The sequence below is a fragment of the Anthonomus grandis genome, chromosome 11, assembly GCF_022605725.1.
Source record: "Anthonomus grandis grandis chromosome 11, icAntGran1.3, whole genome shotgun sequence".
Lineage (NCBI taxonomy): Eukaryota > Metazoa > Arthropoda > Insecta > Coleoptera > Curculionidae > Anthonomus > Anthonomus grandis.
In genome coordinates this window covers 10,787,964-10,809,367 of record NC_065556.1, presented here as the reverse complement: position 1 = coordinate 10,809,367, position 21,404 = coordinate 10,787,964, and the positions used below count along the sequence as shown (strand labels likewise).

The 21,404-nt window shown below is 28.9% G+C and overlaps 1 protein-coding gene across 2 annotated transcripts in view; it reads right to left on the bottom strand.

Annotated features, from left to right (window-relative positions):
* The window catches only part of LOC126742300 (slit homolog 1 protein), a 651,615-nt gene extending 633,729 nt beyond the window's left edge, over positions 1–17,886 (bottom strand). The window contains exon 1 of one of the 2 annotated variants that reach the window (XM_050448936.1): positions 17,747–17,886. The gene's annotated coding sequence lies outside the window, so the exon portion shown is untranslated. The remainder of the gene's footprint in view (positions 1–17,746) is intronic. The other variant, XM_050448937.1, reaches the window with a different exon arrangement.
* Between the last annotated feature and the right edge of the window lie 3,518 nt (positions 17,887–21,404).

Sequence of the window (21,404 nt, the reverse complement as noted above, 5' to 3'; positions counted from 1 at the left end):
ACATTTTCAGACAGTTTTTGAGACTTGAACTATGCAAATGAAAATTAATGTAGAAGTAGCCAAATTCACAGAACCAATTTATTTTGAGTAAGAATAGGTATCACCTATATACATTTAGAATTTGTAACTCACTTTAACTGTATGAATTTGAAATACTTAGGCAGAGAAAAAGTTTTTTTAACTTTTTAAACGGCATATTAACACATCTAAGAAAATCCAATTCTTTCTTTTATATTTACTTATTAATTTATATACTTTAAATAATTAATTTATTATTTTATCCAAAACTATATGAGAATATTACAGTAGTTGTTATACATATTGCAGTATCAAAATTCGCATGCATAGAAGCCTTATGTGGGATCTTCTATTTTTTATTGAAGTTAACATGTACCACAATGAAATAGTTTGATAGCGTTAATAGTAAAGCAATGGCAGGAAAATCATTCAGTCTAATTCATTTCCGATTAATCAACGTTTCTTTTTCTAAAAATTTCATTTCATGTATTTGCTTCTAGAAATAAAAAACCTAAAAACGAATAAAAAGAATTAAGATGGGATAATTGTTAAAATAAAAAGTTACAGCAGCAATAATAGGGATTCAAACCGCTATAAGTAGGTAAATAACTTCTTTAATATTTACTGTTGTTTATCATCTTTGCTTATCCATCTATCTATACATATCCATTCTTCCTAAAAAAGAGAATGAGTAGAGCGCACTAAAGGAAAATTAGTAATTCAATAAAAAAGTAATTAAAAAAAAAATTGCGAAGTGTACTTCGTCTAAGACCTATTTAAAAAATATTTTGCAGCAATTTGTTCTAAAAACATAATTTTTTAGTTATTAACCTAAATATTAATAAGAAATATAACAAGCAATTATTAGAAAGTTTTGTTTAGATATAGGACTATTTGATATAAACAGCCCTTCATAAAAAAATTAACATAGTTGCAGATCTAACAAAAAATTGTTTTCTCGAAACATTTTTCATAATTATTATCAAAGGCTGATACCATAGTCAGCTGGATATTGCCTATAGGGGCACTGGCAAAGCAGAGAATTTAGAGTTTATGAGTATATCCAAATTAAAATAAAATATTCTCAAAAAAAAAACTAAACTATTGACAACTAAATTATACTAAAATATTCAAATAAACATAAATTAGAAGTTATATGTTTAAAAAAAAAACCGTAAGAAAAATAAGTAATTCATAATACTAAAACTAATAGATTGGAACCATATTGAATATGGCAGCAAATATACATAGATTACAATTAAATTGCCCCAGTAAAACATCTTGTTTGGAGAGTGTTCTCAAAATTAGATATCTGGATGGCTGCGGAAATTATATGCATGTTTAAATTACGTGGGTAATTTACTTTCTGTATACCATAGTGCATTTTACATGGAAACTCAAAGATTAAGTACATAGTGTATAAAAGCGCTTCGATAATAAAGGGTGATAAAATGGAAAAAGTTTATAAACTTTCCTAAATTTAAATATTACGCCCCGTTATTTTCCAATATGAAATTTCTAACTTTAGAACACAAACAAAAAACACCGCCAAACTTGTTAGAATTATTCAGACCTATCAATATAGGCGATGAAAATGCATTTCATGTTAATGTAAGTTTTTTGACATAGGAAATGAATGATTTGAAAATTGGTTCAGGAATTTAAACAAACTGTATTGGCTGGTAGGATCCAAAACTTTCGGCATGCTTATTGATCGTCGATTGAAATGTAATATTGTTGGTATAGTCGTTTTATTTTCACTTGAATGATGATAAAAACGATGTAAGAGTGCCGACGAAAAGACCGATAGACCGAGGCCAGTTTTAATTATCTTCAAAAAAGATTTGCAAAAACATACGGCCGATGCAGGGGTGCGTCGACATCGGTCATGAATAGCAGATCAATGTCCATGCTCTGCAAAAAACATGCCTCTCATATTTTAATATTTAGATTATCTTAAAATAGCGCAGGAATAAGTTATATTATGACATATAATATATTTAGAAAAAAACATGGTTTGATACGCATGAGGTAGATAAATACTGTTGAGTTAATAATTCCACGAATTGAATGCGCCATGCTCAAGCTCAAAAGTAATCAGCTCTTACCAAACATTCCTCCAAGCTCAGTATAACGTTATGGTATAATACTATATAGTCCTTATATTCTTACTTGAAGGAGCCAAATATTAAGCGACTACAAAAAAATATATTGAATTTTGCCGCCGTCAGAGGCGTGCTATGCCGTTGTTATAAAGCGGCTGGATAATATATTAAAAAAATCTTAATACTTTCAATTCAGTTTTTTTATAATAGTTTTACTAGAAAACTTAATTTGGAATGCTTTGATCTGAAATTTTTATTAGTTTTAGATCTGTTTTTGGTTTAACAAGTTTATAATTGATGTTATAAAAATGTATTATTGTAAAGCTTACATGGCTTATGGTTTTAACGTTATACAATATTTTAGCTCAGAAATCCAAATAATCAGGTATTTTTAAGATAGAGATTATTTTCCAGATATGAAGGGTAATTTAAAATACAATGTGGTTTAAAATATCACCTATTATATTAATATAAAGCACTTTCATATATATTTATTAATATTTAATATTCTAAAGAACTCTCTTCAGTACTGAAATGGTCATCGTCAGGGGTGTGGGTGGTTAAACCATATATTCATTTTCTGTTTTACATTACGTGTTCTATCCAATTTTTCGATACATCGTTTCCGAATTCTACAATAGCTTGGCGTATTATGTCAATAGCTACCGCACTTAATGTTGCTGATGTATAGCACTTTTGAAGCTGTTTTTTTTTAATTTACGCCAAACTAATTTAATAGGAATAAAGACACAAAAATGTGGAGCATTACTTTTGGCCATATTGTCAAAAAGATACTCATTTTTTAAGTTATAATCTCGTAGTTCTCTTTAGTTTTTAATCTTTTAACTGCGTTGTCTTTTTTCTATTTATATTTGTACCACAAAGGCTGTAATTCTTGCCTATTTTAATAAAAATAATTTTAATAAAATAAAAGGGATGTCTCCCTATTTTGTTATGTAAATCAATGTCTTTATTTCAGTGCCTGAGGAAGCTAGAATTAAACCAGCGAAACGTCGCACTAAACTAATAGTGTTTTATTCCTACCCCTAAGTTTTGACGAACAATGGTTTTATAAATAAATTCCAATAAAATAAATTTTTGGTAACCAGTTTAACTCAAAATAGACCCATACACTCACTTACATTGGTGTTCTGGTAAACAATTGTTTTTTATGCATTTTTTGTTTATTTACAACATTTTTGCTATTTTATTAAAATGAAACAAGCTAAAAAATGTATGGTATATTATTTGTTTGATTATATTGTAGTGTGCATATCTCTTCAATATAATGATGCGATGCAAATTAGGAATTGAAGAAGCAAATCGAGCTATTGGCATGTTTAAAAGTATTTTCATTTTACAGTTTTACAATAGTGCAATTAACAGTTTTTCTGAAAGTATACTGGTGTCAAAAAGGCCTTATACACCTCAGCAGATTTCTTTTTTTGAGCCTTTACATGGCTCAATATTGCTGTCACATAACGAGCTCTGCACACACATTGAAACTGCTTGACTTCATATAGAAGAGGGCTATACGCTTTATAGGAGATCGAGAGATAACTAGAGGCTTGGAAAGCTTGGCGCATAGAAAGAATGTGACGGACCTGACTGTTTTATCGATACTATTGTGGTAAATGCTCTTTCCAAACTGGCCCATGTTATTCCACCTAGAGCTATATTATATGTATATTGTACACTTTTTGCAATAATAAATACAATTTTTTTTAATTAAAAAATTCGAGCGTTTTTTTGAAAATAAACAGGGAGGCGAAGAAAATTATTTTATAAAACATTTAGAATATTAGGATAAATAGGTGTTGTGGTAGTCACATACCAGTCAGAAATTTTCTAAATATAGCAATATAAAATGTGGCTGAAATTAATTATTAAAAGAAATGTTATTATTATTACAGTAATCTATTTAGTTTTTAATTTTTATACTCTACATAAAAAAATATCTACTAATCTAACTTTAGGATCATTTACTCTCAAATAGGTTAAAGGGTTGTTTAATATACATTTTTTCATTGATTATTGAAGTTATTTAGTATTTGAAATTAATTAACAGTTCATTAAATCTTTGAATTTATGGAATTTTTTAATTCATTTTCAAATTATTTTTATTTTTCGTTATTATAAGTATATAAAACAATAAAACTTTTATATTTAAAACTTAAGGATCCAATTACACATATAATAAGCCAAATTTTCAAAACAGGCATTGTGCCATCTTACTTTAAGGCTTCTATCGTTACACCAATTCATAAATCAGGAAATAAACTCGATATAGGAAATTATAGGCCAATAAGCGTTATTTCAAATTTTGCTAAAATTTACGAGAAATGCCTTAAATCACGATTTGTTAATTTTTTGAATACCATTGACGGCATATCAGAAAATCAATTTGGATTTCTTGAAGGTAAGCGGACAACTGATGCAATGTATGAATTGGTAAAAAATGTTACTGGTAATTTAAAAGTAGGCAAAAAAACGATAGCTCTATTCCTGGACTTGCAAAAAGCGTTTGATAGCGTATCCCATTCCCTCCTCATTAATGTCCTTGAAAGAAATGGTGTGCGGGGACCGGTTTTGAGCATCTTTGAGATTTATCTCACAAATCGTACTCTCCCAAAAAATTTAAACATGGCGTGCCTCAAGGTACCGTTCTCGGACCAATTTTATTTATTCTTTACATAAACATGCTTTGTAATCTTAATGTGGGTGGGAAAGCGATAGCTTTTGCTGATGACACGGTAATAATTTTTTTGGATAAAACTTGGGAAGGGGTGAGAGAAAAACTTAAGGTTGGTTTCAAAAAAATTAAAAATTTTCTGGATAGATTCAAACTAAGTTTAAATATTTCTAAAACATATTATGTAGCCTTTTCCCTTACAGCAGGAAATAGACCAAATTTTAGCAACATTAAAATAAATAATAACAATTTAATAAAAGAGCAAAACAAAATAAAATACTTAGGAATTATTTTAGATAACAATTTAAAATGGAACCAACATGTTATATACATATATTACTAAAAAAATCAGATGTCTAATTTACAAATTTTATTTGCTTAGACAGTTTTAAACAAAAAGAAATTTAATTGTAGTGTATAAGGCACTTGTTGAACCGTTGCTTAGGTATGGTATGTTGGTGTGGGGTGGTATGTACAGTATGAATATGGAACAGTTAAGGGTTATACAAAATTACATAATTAAAATCATTTAAAAAAAACCAAAACTTTACCCTACTCACATGTTATACTTAAAAGAAATATCTAATATTAGAACATTATATGTAATAGAAGTTTGTAATTATGTCCATTTAAATAATAAATTTAGTTGCAACATCATATCACATAACTATCCCACAAGAGGTAAATCAAACCAACTACATAACTCTATCTTATGTAAAAATACTATGGAACAACATTTTTTAGATTATTTAGGGCCGAAACTTTACAATTTGTTGCCTTACAATATAAGAACTATAGAAATCATGGGTACATTTAAGAAGAAATCTAAAGAATACATCTTATGTAACATCTTAATTTTTTAGAATTTTTCCAATAATAATTAAAAACGATGTACCATAAATCAAAATTAAGTTTATCTTGTGTATTATAAATTTATTAAGCGCGTTAGAAGTAACTAGAGCGTTTAGAAAATGAGGCAATTGTTGTAATTTTTAGAGTATTTGTTGTATTTTACAAGCATATACAGGTACTGCGTACCTAGGTGCTAATATTTATATAGCTTTTCTATTTTGTTAAAATTCGATGTAAATTTTTTTATGTTTCTGTGTAAATATTAAATAAATTAAATATTTTCATGAAGATGCCGACGTAACTTGTTTTCTTTTTCTTTTCTTTTTTTCATTACATGCTCTAAAGATACTTTAATATGCAATAAAATACATATAAAAAAGCTGCAGTTTTTTAGTTTTCTACTTAGGAAATATCTAATCAAATTGTTTATTTATAATTTTGTTACCGGCTTTAACATTTTATTAAAAATAGATTATATATTATATACCTTTACCAGAGAAAAAGTTAATATTTTATTGCCTAATTAAAAATAAGCCTAATAAATAAAACTTTTCGCGATAAAAAGGAATAAATTTAATATTTCATGTCGCGAAAAACATTTATTTTATAAAAAACTATAAAAATGCGTGTTTTCAAAGTTTAAAAGCGCTGAGACTTTGACTGGTGTTTTTTTATTGAAATTCTTAAAATAACGTAAATAGGTAACTTTAATATACAGGCTGGAAAATTAAAGATTAAGTATTATCCAAAATAAGAATAACATCGCTTTTTCTTATATATGAACGTCTGCCTCCGGTGGTCTGATAAGTATTTGCTGTTTTAATTTTTTACAAAATATGCAAACAATAATATTATCGGCATACCTCATTTTGTACGATTGCATGCTGTACTATTGAATGTTAAAGAACCATTATTTTCTTCGTGACTTATTATGGCTATTATACTCCTTCCAAAAGAGTTCAAATTATTAAAAGGTCTTATGGAGTCGATTAAAATGTAGGGATTTATTTTCCATTGAAAATAGACCAATTTCTTACGAAAAAACTATTTTAAATATGGTTTTAAAGTTTGAGACATCCTTTTGTCTTTAGTATTGTCATAATGTAAATGGGAATAAATGTAAAAGTGAATGAACATGAAAATGATTTACAAAATATTTTTTGGCTGGTATTTTGAAACCATGTTATAGGGCTATTTCTTATTAAAGGTACTAATTTCTCAAAAACATCTAAGCTGCAAAAACAAGTTCTTCCTGTACTTTAAATCTTTTTGATTTAGGGTTAGGATTTGTCTATTTTCAACAAGCGGTTAAGGTAAATAATTTTTAAAAAATACTTTTCCTAACCGTCTTGTTGGTGGAGCTGCCGATGTATGGCCTCCTAGATCTCCAGATTTGTACCGTTAGCTTAAAAATATTAATTACAAATACAAATTTAGTAAGCCATATTTAGAGGAGTTTCGAGAGAGAACTGTTAATTGTGCCAATTCCATTTCAGCAAAAACTCTTTGGGAAGTACGACATGGCTTTTAAGATAGGTTAACCTATTATATATTTAGCCAAAGAGGAAGGCGTAGTTAAACGTTTTATTTGAAGAATTAATTTTTGTTTAGTTAATTTTTAAGAGTTTTAATTATTTTTTTGTATAGTGTTTAAATTTGTCTAATTAAAAGTTATATAGCATTTTTATTATAATAATTTAATTTACATTATTTATTACAATTTATTAATTAAATATTATCTACAGTTATCGCCGTTAAAGTCAGATGCCTACTAACGTCGTACTGAAAAACAACGACGCAGCAGGCAAGTACCAGAGCGCACGAAATGCATCCGTGCGTTTTCATATTTCCCTTTTAAACACCTCTTTATGCTTATGTCGTTAATTACTAGGAAAGTGCATTTGCGTAAAGAGTTATATCAGGTTAATATTCAAATCTTATAAAAGTTTGTTGTGAAAAACGATTTATAATAAATAGATTTTTTGGATGTAATTGAGTTAATATCGTAGGAATTTATAAACAGTTTAGACGGTTTAATGTACGAATATATTGTAAAAGTCTATAAATTTAATACACGTTATATAAACCTATCATTGGTATCAATCACAATATTATACTTTTCAAGCAAAATAAATTGAGTTTGGTATGTAGATATGCATTAAAAATCTATTGCTTTCTTACACTGGTCACGTAATTTAAAAAAATTTAATATATATTGCGATTGAAAATTATATTCTTAAAAGAAACACACACTTTTTACATAACTTTTTGATACATAAGTATACAATTTTTTGATACAATTGTATAAGTGACTAAGTAAAATCATGTTAAATGTTTAACAATTAACCATGAACAAATCATTTTGATTGTCTCTTATTATTGATGAGCTTTCAGAACTAAAAAATAGGTAAACATATATTTTTGGCATTTAATTAGTTTCTTCAAATGGTACTTTAAATAAAGCAACCACTTCTTTGAACTATATTTTTTCTTAATAATTTAATTTAAGTTTTTTTCAAAAAGTCATCACAGATTGAAACTATAAGAATTTAATAACATAAAACCCAAACAAGTTATATTAAGTATATTATTATAGTGTCATTATGATTTCGGGTTAATTATCAATCAATCAATAAATCAATGCTTTATTGTCAAGAAATTGTTACAATTTGTAGACAAAGCTGTAAAACAAAAAAGACATAAATATACAAACAAAACACAATTAAAGAAAAGAAAAACAAAACAAAATTTTAAAAAAATAAATAAATAGAATAGATAATCTACGATATATATAGATTAATACAATTTAAAAATTGTAAGTAGTCAAAAATATTATTATAAAATATACAATTTAATGTATAAAAAAAAATCATTAAAAAATCTCTCTATGTTAAAAAAAATTGTAAAAATTTTTAAAAAAGTAAAAAATTATAAAAAATCCTAAAATAGCTATACAAAGCAGTATACCTAAACATGTACAGATAGTAAAAATACATAATCAGCTAGTGCGAAATTTCAAATCAATGATTACAAAAAAAAAATCGTTACCTGTGTAAAAAGCTCTCTCCAGTAAGAATGCTTTTAATGCTTTACGAAATGCAAAAAAAGATGTGATGGATTTAATTTCCAATGGCAGATGATTGTGTATTTGTTTTGCATTATATAATATAAAACTTTTGACCAACTCTGAATGTGGGGTAGGCAGGTATAGATCATGTTCCGTGTTTCTAAGTGGATAACTATGGGAAGGCCTATCAGATGCTGAACCGTGTTTGCGTATTAGACAAATGGACTCAAATATGAATAAAGATGGAAGAGTTAATATTTGAAATTTTTTGAAGAAATGCTGGCAATGACTTCTGTATTTAAGTCTCCGTGTATAACGTAAAGCTCTCTTTTGTAGTCTAAAAATACGGTCAAATTGAGTTGCACTACATGTACCCCAGAATGGAAAGGCGTATCGAAGGTGCGATTCAAAAAGGGCAAAATAAACTGTTCTAGAAGTAGACAGGCTAAGCTCCTTAGAAATTGATCTTAACGCAAAACAAGCGGAACTTAATTTTCTTAATAAAGAGTCAATATGTGTGTCCCATTTTAACGAGTTGTCAACAGTTAGTTCTAAAAACTTTACAGAATCAACTTAGTCAATTATTGCGTTACCAAGTACAAAAGATTGCAAGGTATTTTTATAGGACAACATTTTAGTTTTGGAAATGTTGAGACAAAGGAGATTAGAGTCGCCTATGATTTGCTAGTAGTTAAATCACTTGATACGGTTCTATGAAGTGTAGAAATATCCGGATTACTCCAGGTAAAACTAGTGTTATCAGCAAATAGACAGACTTTACCGTTAATATTTAGATTAGCACTGTCATTTATGAAGATAAGAAACAAAATAGGGCCAAGTACGAAATCTTGAGGCACTTCACTTTGTATTGGCTTGCAAGAAGACATAGTGGAATCAATTCTCACAGCTTGACTTCTGTTATTGAGATACGACTTAAACCATTCAAAAGGCGCTCCTCTGAACCCGTAATATTACAACTTTTTTAATAAAATATAATGATTAACACAATCAAAGGCTTTAGAAAAATCACAGAAAACTGTTGCTGTAGGGTGTTGGTTGTTTAAGCTAGAGTTTACATTATTAAAAAGAGAAAACATAGCATCATTTGTGCATTTGTTATTTAAAAATCCAAATTGATGGGAAGTAAGTATTTTATATTTTAGCAAAAATGATAGAAGTCTTTTTTTAAAAATTTTTGAAAGTGTGGGAAGAAGAGCGATAGGGCGATAGTTGGAAGACTGATCTTTGTCTTCTCCTTTATGTAGTAGAATTATTATCGCCAACTTAAGGCAGTTAGGAAAAAGAAAGACTGATTAATTAGAGTAATAAGATGACATAATGTACATTCGGGCAGATTTGAAAACATTTTGAGAGTAAGTCCATCAATTCCAGAAGAGCCTTTGTTTTTGATTTCCCTAATTGAACTGCAAAGCTCTGGTAACACTACGGGCGTAAAGAAAAAACTGTGGAAATTCTCATTTGCAATGGGAAGATATGAAAGTGGATCATGGGAAGGAGTTATGGTACTCATTAAATTATTTGCCACATTTACAAAATAATCATTAAGGTTCTCAGATGGAGATAGTATTCGACAAGAAAGCTTATTTCTTAAAGCATTAACAATCGACCATGTTTCCTTAGCCACATTTTTAGATTTAGTCAGTCTCCTATTATAGTAAATATCCTTGGAGGCTTGTAAAGTTCTCTGATAAATCTTTTTGTAAAGTCTTACGTATTCATGAAAAAAAGCGCTGTCTGAAAATTTCTTAAGATGAGATAATAACCGCATGTTCTAAGCAGATGTACGCAAGCCTTGGGTAGACCAGGGGTTATGTTGCTTCTTTTTAAGAGGTCTCAAAGGAAAGGATTTGTAAGAAGGACTAGATAGCGTTTTTACAAATAAATTTAGTGATAAATAATAATAATTAATAAATTTTACAAACCTGCAATAATGTATGTTATAATAGGCTCATAGCTATTCCTTGAATTTTCTAACTATAAAATATTTTCAGAAAAGTTTTAACAAGAAATTTACATCTAAAAAAATTTTTTGATTACACTTAAAAACATTTACAACAGGATTAAAATTATTTTTAAGTAGTTGATGCAAATTTAGAAAAGAAGTTTTTAATTTATTTATAATTTTAACGAAATTTAAAATAAACTTATTTATGCTCTCGTGTCAAAAAGTTATAGCTTGAATAAATAAAATTGATGACAAACATTATTTAAAAAAATATATAATTTTAGATCACAATATTTGCAATATCACATTTTAAATTAAAAGAAATAGGGCAAATTCCTATTAAAAAAATGCAATTTTCACTAAAAGCTTATTAATTTTATTATTCTAGCAATACTTTTTTACGAGATGGCGCTTGAGTAGTAAGCATTAGTTGTTTGTGCTCCTACCTTTGTTATTAAATTTTGTAATCCAGTGGTCAAAAATTTAGTTTCTTCTATCACAGTGCAGTTATTTAGTGCCTCTATAAGCCCTGTAAAGTGAAGGATAAGAAGAAAAATGTCAAATAAAGGGCAAAACCTTAATTTAAAATCAGTCAGTGCACGTGTGGAGGAACTGTCAAAACAATTTGCCGATGGTTTTAACCTTTTGCGCACAGAGTTTACGAACTACAAACAATCTTAGCAAAATCTTATGAATGGGAAAGAAAACAGCAGTTTTTTGAATAAACTGAATTCCTTTCAAGAAAATATGACACTCTCCTTACGGCAGCTTTCCCAGGAGGTAAGGGATATAAAATTAAGCGTCGTCAACCTACAAAAAAAAACTTCCCAAGTGGAAGTAAATCAAAACCTAAACTCGTTAGTCCTACACGGGTTAGAGGAGTCTTCCTCTGATCCATTTAATATGGTTGCGACTTTATTTAATGACGAACTTTCTGTAAAAATAAATAAATCTGACTTATCCCACTGCTACCGTATGGGGAAAAACATAAAACATCAGAACCAAAAGCCCCGCCCCCTAGTGGTCCAGTTTGTTTGCCGTTGGATGCGAGATCGTGTGTTTTCAGCCAAAAAACAACTTAAAGGCTCGCGTATTCTAATCACAGAACTATTAACATCAACAAACTTACAATTATTAAAAAAGGCACGAGAGGCATTTAGTTCCGAATCGTGGACTTATAACGGCTTAGTATATGTGCAAACAGGTGATGTGCGGAAATTAATTCGTGATGAACAAGCTCTTAATGACTTAATCGTTGGTTAGTTCAATGGAAAAAATGACAGCTGGTAAACACTGGACTTCACATAAAACAGGTACTCTAATGAATTCTCTAATTAAATACGTTAATATTTTGGTCATTAGGTTGTGCATGTATTTTACTATTATAATGAAAATGTTTATTTATATCTTCCTAAAAAATAAATACAGACGTTCTTATACTCTAAACTAAACTTATATTTAAAGATCGACTGGCTTTTGCATACTATTATTATAATAAAAATTTAAAAATTTCTCTGCGTGCCTAGTTGATATAAAAATAAATTAAAGGCTTTTTTCTTTGTTTTTTTTCTGAATTGCAATATTTTGTAAACAATAAGTTGTAGATAATATTCATGATTGAAAGTTAGGTACTAATATTGTTTAATGATATTTCTACGCTAATGATTACTAAATATATATGCCTATAATAAAAATAAAGCCAAAAAATTGAAAATGTTAAATAATTAAATGCAAATGATTTATTTTTTAACGTATTTATAGGTACTATAATTTTCTGTTTTGCTTAAAGTTTCTTTGTATTGAGTAGGATAGTACAAACACGATAAAAATAAAGTAAATAAGTGTTTAATTTACTTAACTCGGTGTTCATTAAAAGGGAAAAATATATGTATATATATGTATGTGTATATAATTATAGATAGTTGTTAGGTTTAATTTAGTTTTTTTTTTCTCTTTTTTTTGTAAGCATATACTCCCTATTCTAACCCTTTTTCCCTTTTTTTTCACCTTTTCCTGTACTGACTTACCTTAATTGTTTAACAAAAAATTTTCTATTTTGCTTTAAAATAATGTTTTCATGTGCACACATTAACGCAAGGTCCATCTTAAATAATTTTAATATTTTTCAAGTACATGTAGATAGTTATCAATATGATTTGATTGGGGTTTCAGAGACATGGTTACATACAGGGGTTACCAACGAAGTCATAGAATTGCAAAATTATAGTCTCATACGGCAAGATCGATTAAGCAGGGGAGGTGGTATAGCTGTTTATGTAAAATCATGTATCGACTTTCGTGAAGTTCTTAAGGAAACATGCGATTATCTTGAGCATGTCTGGATCGAATTAAAAGTAAATAATCAAAAAGTTTTAATTGGTAATATATATCGTCCTCCCAAGAGCGACATACATCTATTCTATTCCCGTCTTGAAAATATTATGACCGACTTTTATGTTAACTATGAGTCTATTTTACTTTTGGGTGACTTTAATATAAATTTTTTAGATTTGAATTTTAAGGTATCATTAAGCGAAATTACTGAATTATATGGTTTGCAACAGCTTGTAACTGACCCTACCAGAATATCCAACACCACTATGTCTTTAATTGATTTACTTTTCTCAAATTTAGAGTCGGTGGAGAATTGTGGAATAAGGGATATTGAAATATCGGATCATATGCTAATTTACTGCAACATAAACTTTGATATACCTAAGCCTCAAATTTATAATTTCACTTATAGAAATTTACAAAATATCAACACTTGTTTATTTCAGTCTGATATTGAATCGATTCCCTGGCATAATATGTACAATATGGCCGATTTAAATAATAAAGTTTTTTTTTACTCAATCTTTATTAGAATTAATTAACTTACATGCTCCTATAAAAAACGTAAAGGGTAAAACTAGACCATATTGCCCCTGGATTACTCCTAATATTAGATTTATACAAAGACTTCGCAACTCGGCTTTACGTAAATTTAGAAACACCAAAAGTCGCGAGGATTGGGAAAATTATAAGCAGTACAGAAATCTTGCAACTAGTTCAATTAGGGCGGAAAAAAAGGCATACCTGGCTCACAGATTTAGAGTATGTAATAACAAAGAAACATGGCAAGAACTTAATAAACTAAATATTTCTAATAAATCAAATATACAACTTCCTCCTCTTATGCAAGATGTAGATAAACTTAATATTTTTTTTTCTAATATTAACAAAAACAATAATAACCCTGACGAAGAATTTGTTGGGTATTTTAAAAAACATAGGTTAAATCATTTAGCTGAATTTAAATTTAATTTGGTGACACAAGATATAATAATAAATTACTTAAAATCTATTAAATCTAAAGCATTTGGCGTTGATCAATTAAACATTACCCTGATTTTGCTTTGTTGTCCTGCCATAATTAAACCACTCACACATATTATAAACGTATGTTTAGAACAAAACTGCTTTCCCGATCAATGGAAAGAAGCCAATGTTATTCCTTTGCCCAAAATAAAAAATCCTGTTGAATTTATTGATGTTCGCTCAATATCTGTACTTCCTATACTATCAAAAATATTAGAAAAAGTTATGGAGTATCAAATAGTTCAATATTTAAATGTAAATAATTTAATTCCTAAATACCAGTCTGGGTTTCGTAAGGGGTATAGTTGTGCAACCGCTTTATCTAAAGTGACTGATGATATTTTTAAGGAACTTGATAAAATTAAAGCTACGGTGTTGATTCTCTTAGATTTTTCTAAAGCCTTTGACATGGTAAATCACAGAATATTACTGGCTATATTAGAATATATGGGTTTTGCTGAGTCTGCGTTGGCATTGGTGTCTTCTTTCTTGTTTAATCGAAAACAAAGAGTAGTGCTTAATAACAATAAATCAAATCCACTGGATGTTACCTCTGGGGTACCCCAAGGTAGCATTCTTGGTCCTTTGTTTTATACTCTTTATACTTCTCAAATTACTAAAAAAATTTTACACTGTAAGCACCATTGCTATGCAGATGACACCCAGCTATTTTATTCATTTCATCACACTAATGTTGTCCAAGCTAATCAATATATAAATGAGGATTTAAATACCTTAAATATAGAAACTCAAAAAAATTACTTCTAAAGATTAACCCCACTAAATCAGCAGCTATTCTTTTTTGTAGTGACAATCATCGAACTAATATTTTAAATAATTTAAATGTACACCTTAATAACAATATAATAAGTTTTAAAAAGTCTGCAAAAAATCTTGGACTAGTAATGGACTATAAACTTAGATTCAAAGAACATGTTACCCTTAAACTAAAAAATGGATATTCTGCCTTAAAAACAATATATCGTCAAAGACATTTTTTAAGCTCAAGTATCAAAAAACTGCTCTGTGATGCTTTAGTACTATCACCGTTAAATTTTTGCGACACAATTTATGGACCATGTCTCGATAACTCCGACTCAGGTAGAATTCAAAAACTTCAAAACTCTTGCTTAAGACTTATATTTGGTATAAGAAGACGGCAACATATTTCTTATAAATTAAAAGAAGCAGGTTGGCTAAATATGCACAATAGACGAATATTACATATTTTATGTTTTTCTTACAAAATTCTTAAATCAAAAACTCCGCCTTATTTACTTGAAAAGCTTACCTATCGTACTGATGTGCATAATCTTAATATAAGACGTAAAAATCTTTTAACAATTCCTAGCCATAGCAAAGAACTCTTTAAACGATCCTTTTCTTATGTCGTACCAAATTTGATTAATAAGTTCAAAATAATTAATTTGACTGTCACTGAAAAAACTTTTAAATTAAAAACCAAGCTTCTTCTTTTAAATCAAACTTAATTTTTCTTGAATGCCTTTCTTTATTAAAATACTACGCACATGCTAACTAACTGAATGCAACGTAAAATATTCTATTAACATTTATTATTCAAAAATTAACTGTTTAAAAAAAAAAAAAGAAAAAAGAAGAATTCTTTCATTCCGTTTCATCCATTTTTCCCCCTACTGCTTTTTCCCCTCATAAGTATATGCCTACCTATTTGTTTTTTTTTTAGTTTGTCTATAAGAATTGTTTTTTTTTCTCTCACTTCTTCTATTATAAGCCTTAACAGAATCCAGGAAGTTGTTTCCTTCTTTTCTGGAAGTCTGAATGCATGGCTTTTTAGTTGCCTTACTTGTGTTAACTAAATTCTTTATATAACCTATTGTTTTTAATATGCTCTCTTTGTTTAATATTCTAATATTCAATTCCATATATATAATCATATTACCTTCTGTAATTATGCTTTTTTTTTGTATTGGTGGCTAATTAACGTCTTATTATTATTATTATTATTATTATTATTATTATAAAACGTCAATATCAATACTGCAATTCCATGTCTAAAATAGCTAACATATCCTGTTAGGTGATGCATACTAATTTTTAAACCTATCTGAACTAGGTACCCGTTACTAACACCAGGTAATAAGGAAAATACTTGAAAGTGGCTCAGAACGCCTTAAATGATATTTTAATAAATACGTAAATTTAATAATTTAATTTTAAGCATTTGTGATAATTAGGTTGTTTAAAAATAAGTAATTATTTTTAAAAAGGTAAATGCTTAGGTGAAGTTTAAGTAAGCCTATATTCTCAACTTTATAACTTTTAGACTACAGCATGTTAAAGTTAAAAAAATAGTTTTTTTAATATAACGTTTATAACTTCAATTCAAACATTTGCAAAGCTTTGTATAGTAGTTTTTAGTATAAATCTTAAGATTTTTTATATCTATTGACAGCTGGCAAATTTTGAAAAACAAAAATTAGAATTTAAATAGTACCAAACTATGGTATTTTGCCCCTTTAACCTATTTTGTATTTGCTTTAGTTTACGAGATCCCTGTACTAAATATTAAAGAGACTCAACCCGAGTCAAATATCCTTTACTCAAAATAAATGTGTGAATTTAAATCAGAAAATTACTTTCCAATACTGGAACATTTAATTTTAATTACGATTACCTAAAAAGTCTCCAGTATGTGTTAAATTATTATAAATAATGCATAATAATGAAAAAAATACCTGTTCTATTAAAAAAAATTAAAGCCAAATTACAATTACAATTTTCTAATAATATTCTAACTGTATATCCTTAGGTTAATGCTTTGATCTGTAAAAAATGTTTTTATTGGCGTAATTATGTTTCATGTTTAATATATCCAATAAAAAATTCATGGATTCGGGCATGTTCATTTTGGTGAAGTTATACCAGGTTAAATAATATTAAAACCTGGCAAAAGAAATATTTCAAAACAGGAGTGAAAAAACTACTCTTTAACATGGTTTTAAATAGAAAATTAAATTCAACATTAGAAACCATGACGTCTTGTGAGAAAGAAAAACTATTTAGGTGAAAAAAACTTTCAAGAGAGAAAGAATTCATTTCATCTTATTCTTAGCGCATAAACTTCCGTTCAAAATCATTTTTACTGAATTCTTCAGGTTAGTAAATAAATTATTTTAAATTGACCTAAGGACACTTATAAAATGAATATTTCCGATATATGAACTTTTTTTCATTATCTATAGCAACAATTGTGATATTAAGCAGTCACTATTACACAAATTTTTTTTATGATCAGTAATGCTATGCTACTAAATAAGACAATAATTTGTTTCAAAAGTAGTGACGTTTTTATTAAAAGCCAAATATAGGTTACTTTTATTTAATTCTTTTAATAAAAACTTAAGTCATAGAACATCAATTCGCTAACTTTCTGTATAAAACTGGTCACTAAGTCCTTTTAGGTTATGCAAGATAGATTTTACCTCGTAATTGTGCTTAACTTATATTTCTAACAATGTTAAAAACATAATAATTTACTAAGCGCATTTTACAACAAAACTTGTAATTTTTTGAAAGACGCGCCAAACAAGTTAAAAACTTTATTTAAGCTTTTAATAAACTTGTAAATAAAAAAAAACTTTTGAATGAGAGAAGTAAAAACATTTAATGTGTGAAAAAAATATATAAATTTAGTATTGACTTACCAATTAAAATCCACGTAAGCTGCAGCAACACTATTAAGACAAAGACATAGCCTCTACACACGTCGGGCGCTGACTGAAACACAGCGCCTAAGCGCTGTGCGACGCCAGCGCCCGACTCGATTGCGGGAATGTTAACAAATGCCACTCGGTCAATACCGATTCACCTGTGCACATGGCCGTCGGCGCCATCCTCCTACGCTTCCAGCGCCATAGCTTCGAACTTCTTCTGGATTATTTTATAAAAACATATCCTCCTGACTGCAATGTCGATTTTATTTTTTTCCCTCAAGAAACTGAAGAAAACTAATGGAAAAATTGAGATATTTCATCTGCTATTTCAGTGGTTTGAAGCCTAATAAAACTTGTTGCTTTAGGTGTTGCTTTACATGCAACAGTTTTTGCCCTCTAGGGCAACGATGTAATGGGATATCCACGGTTTTATGTCTTTGTAAAGGAAGGCGGCTGATTTATAAAGGATGCGGGGTAATATGTATTTGTTCATGCGGAATTTAAATTTGGAGAGGGTTAATTAAGAGAAATAAAAGTTTTATTACGGTTCAAACTCTTTCAAAAACAAATTTTATCTTTTTCTGAAGCATAAATACAGGGTGTTATAAAGTATATAGACATATGATAAGTTCCTAACGGCTTTGTTTTTGAGCATGAGCACTATCACTAAAGAAATATACCGTAATGTGGGGCTACTTGCCCACCCCGGGGTAACTTGCACACCACGTGTATTTTTGTTTACTTTTTTTTTAGGTTATGCTATTTTGTGTTTTATCGCCGACTTTCTATTGTTACAGGTAAATAAAGTATAAAAATGGTTCGTACGTACAAAAAAACTCCGGGAGCAAGAAATTATCGCAATTACTCAGAGAACGCCTTGCGCCAAGCGGTAGATGCAGTAAATGCGGGTATGTCGAGGAAATTAGCAGCCGAAACTTTCAAAGTAGAACGGACTACGTTAGGTCGAAGACTTCTTGGTGCACACTCGAAATCAGTTGGTCGTCCAAAGGTTTTAAGTGATCAAAAAGAGGCTCTCATTTCAAAGACATTGGGTGTTGTAGCAAATTGGGGATTTCCTCTCACAAAAGTTGATATTCGTGACGCCATAAAAAAATTCTTTGACAATCTGGATTTTTCAATTCCTTATTTTCACTAACGCTCCATTAAAATTTCATTAATTTCAATAATTATATTAATAATTTCAGTCAACTTCTTTTATCGATATTTCTTTAAATTCACACTGTCAATGACACGTTACTACTGTAACGCATCACTCTCCTGGTTTTATTATTCATGCTTTCTGTTGACGGTCCGTCACTCTTCTGGTTGGTCTTAATTAATGTTTTCTCTGATTGGCTGACATTGACAGCTCAGGCGAGAGGTGGGGTCGTTACTTATTTAGTCGGTACTGCATCCATTTTTCGAGGACTTGTTCCCGTGTCGCAGGTAGAAGCGCAACTAAAAAGCCAGTTTTTATTTCCGAAATTTGTGAAGCAGGAAGTGGCCAATATGGTTTATAATTTATAGTCCTTAATCTTGTTCCTTTAGGGAACTGTTTATTTCACAATTCTGGTGCAGGATGCCCAAGATTTTGATGGATAGATAATGAAACTTAGCAAGCTGAGTGTCACATTTTGAACGCCATTCATTTTTTTATCGACAGTGAATACAATGGCAACCGTTGTTTTAGGGTTTTACTTTTCCGTTTTCCTCTTCATTCTTCTTCAATTGTTGATGGCTACAGGCTGTTGATTTCCCCGGGAAATTGCTGAAAGTGGTGGAGCTGGAGCCAGAGTTAGAGCTAGTATTAGAGATTCCTAGTCCGGATAGCTAAGCTACAAGTGGCACACATTTACAGCCTTGGTTTTGAAGGCTAACCGTTCATTTCTTGGAGGAATATACAGGCCAGTTTTTCCATTTATTTAAATATTATTAACCATAGATTTGTCTCATTTATTTAAATTTTTATTAATATACCTTTTATATCAATTTAACCTTACAAATATTTAATTAATGTCATAACTTAATATGTCAATTTCTTATCTATAATATTAGTTATTTTTTGTTCAGTATTTTTCAGTACCCTTTTTGGTAATTAAGTAGATATAACACGGTTAAGGCTGATATGCCTTAGGTAAAAAGGTTCATGAACTTTCCCCTGCGTAATACAAATATTAACTAAAAACTTTAATAATTGCAATTTATTTTTCAAGTGCTGAAATCTACCTAATAGTGAAATCATAATTTAAATGTTACTTTTGACAAACTTATTTTAATCATATCAACATTATTCTTATTTTAATTCGTAATAAATTATTAACATTTAACGGATTAGAACATGAGGTGTATATTATCTTTGATGTAAATATAATTTGGTTGTATTGTTAAGATATTTTTTTTTTGCCTCTTTAAATCTACTTTATCCAGGGTCATTTAATTGTTAATTGAAACCTATATAACAAGTGTTTTTCTTAGTTTTCTTTCATTTATAAAAAAAAAAACTAAGTGGCGCCCTCTTATTTAATAGTTATAAACAAGTTTAAATTTTTTAATAGTCAGTCATAAGTGAACCTTCAAACAATCCCAAGCCTCCAATAATTCTGAGCTACCGTCTGCAAACTCTTGGCAAAATAGTAACACTGTAAAGTTAACGCCACAGAAAATGACGCTCATAAACGTGGGACCCAGATTGGCTATTTTTATTGATCTATTTTAATAATCTTTTAATTTTTTCAAAATATTGATAATACCTTGGATGGGTGGAGTTTTAGAGTGCTTTGAATCTCAAGTAATGCTTAATGTCTTTGAGTAATGCAAATATCAAATTTGGTTATAAATTATTGGCCATAATTTTATTAGTAATTGTTAATATACAGAGTGTATACAATGTGGAGGAAACCTCTTGCTAGGAAAGTGTTTATATATGATATTTTTGTTATTTATTGTTTGTCGAGGTATCCTTGTTAAGGACTATAATTTGACAATCTGCGACAATACAGTGTGTTTAGTATATGCTGGGTGTATAAAAAGTATGTACTTACTTGCATAGTGTTCAGGGACATTAAGAGGATTTTAATAGTTTTTTAGGGACAAGATATCTTTAATGTTCGAATTGTAATGGATCACAATTAGAAAAGTAAAATATTTATTATTAATATCTTTAAATTAAACTTTGAGAAATTTATACTTCATATAACATTTAACTTCCTTTATTATTCTGGATTCCGGAAATATTGCTGAGTAAATTTAAAATTTTTTGGATAGTTGTGGAAATTCACATTTTAATTATACATGGTGTCACCACTTCATTTAGGTTTCTATATGGCAAATGTATTTAGGATTTGAAACGCTATTCTGACTTACAGTTTTTGGAAGGAACATAACTTATGGCTAACATATGCATAAGTTATACAAGGTGATACAGATTATTAAATTGTCTTAAAACTATTATTCTTCAATTTTGATATACCCAAAACTAATGAGTGCTAATACATACAGTAACATTTAATACTGCAATTTTTCAATTCAAATGGTTCCACCCTGTAGAACCAACCCAGACTATTTACATTTGTGTTTAATTTGAACAATTAAGCAATTTTATATTTAGAAAAAACATTAGTTTTGGCTCACTAAAAGTTTAAATTTTTCT